We start from the raw sequence: 1,615 nt of genomic DNA on the forward strand, positions 1-1,615 counted from the left end.
GTAGTTTGCCATGTAGATCGTTATGGTTATTAGGCTTCAGGCCTGGGTTGGTTCACTGATTGTTTTTCCTTGGCAGTTTTAATATCATCATCTAACATTATGATAGCCAAACTTCAGTTAGAAGGCTTCCAGGTCAGTTCCTGCTCCATTGCTTCAAGTCCTGTATCTGAAAAATGTTGTCTCCAGCAGTAGGGCCTTATCTACTAGTTATAGGAGACAACCAAGAGGTTTGGCAATATCCTGTGTTATTTTGGGAGTCTCCTGGATCACTCTTACCAACCACTCAAGGGAAGGTCTCTTCTGTCTGGTACTGTGTTTCTTGCCAAGCATTTCCCTGATATACATAAGCACTAATGTTCAGATACTGTATGTGCATTTCTCATGGGATTTCGAGGGCATCACATTTCCCTCTGGGTTGCTGCCCCTCAAGATTCATTCATTTCTACTCTTTTTTTCTCCTATCCAGCCTCCCTCCTCCCACTCTAGTCCCACTGCCTCTACTATTCCCACCCTCTCCCCAGTAACACCTGCCTCCCAACATCCTCTCTCTCCTGACTTTCCTCCCCTGACACACCATGGCCCATTGCATGTCCCTTCCTCCTCGCCTCCTTGCTGAACACTCCCAGTTTCCCCACCAACCCCCTGATAATATCTGTTCCCTACTATCCTCCTTTCAGGTTCTTTCTGTACTCACATATAAGTGATTTCTGCATTTGTTACTTCACTTAGTACAACAATCTCTAGTTCTATTCTTTTTTTATTTTTATTTTATGCGTATGCATGTATCACCTGCATGTAGGTAAGTGCACCCGTGCTGTGCAATGCCTACAGAGGTCAGAAGAGGCTGTCAGATTCCCTGGGACTGGAGTTATGGACAGTTGTTAGCTGCCATGTGGGTGCTGGGATTCGAACCCGGGTCTTCTGCAAGAACAACCACTGTTATTATCCACTGAGCCATCTCTTCAGCCCCTGTTTCTATTCTATTCCTATTTCATTCATCTTCAGGTGGATGTCCAGTTTTGCCAGCACTATTTGTTGAAGATGTTGCCTTTCCCTCAATTGTGTGTTCCTGGCACCTTTGTCAAATATCAGGTGACTGAAATTGCATGTACTCATGTTTGGGTCTTCTATTGTGTTCCATTAGTCTATGTGTCTATTTTTGTGCTGTTTATATGCCTATAGCTCTGTAATATAATCTGAGATCTGGCATGGTGATCCCCCCAGTGTTATTCTTTTTGCCCAAGATTGTTTTGGCTATCTGGATGTGGTTCCATATGAGTATGATTTTTTTCAAGCTTTGTGAAGAATGTTGTAGGTATTTTGATTGGAATTGTATTGATAAGATTGTCATTTTCACAATATTGATTCTACCAATCCATGAGCATGATGGGTCTTTCCATCTCCTAGTGTCTTCCTCTATCTCTTTCTTTAGAGATTTGAATTTTTCATTGTAGAGATCTTTAATGTCTTTGGTTAGGTTTATTCCTAAATATTTTATTGTTTTCGAGGCTATTGAGAATGGGAGGGTTTCCTCTAGTGCTTTTTCTGATTGCTTGTTATTGGTGTATAGAGAGGCTACTGACTTTGGTAGGTTAATTTTGTAACCTGCAACTGT

This window comes from Nannospalax galili, unplaced genomic scaffold, assembly GCF_000622305.1.
Source record: "Nannospalax galili isolate Female #2095 unplaced genomic scaffold, S.galili_v1.0 scaffold690, whole genome shotgun sequence".
In the NCBI taxonomy this organism is placed as follows: Eukaryota; Metazoa; Chordata; class Mammalia; order Rodentia; family Spalacidae; genus Nannospalax; species Nannospalax galili.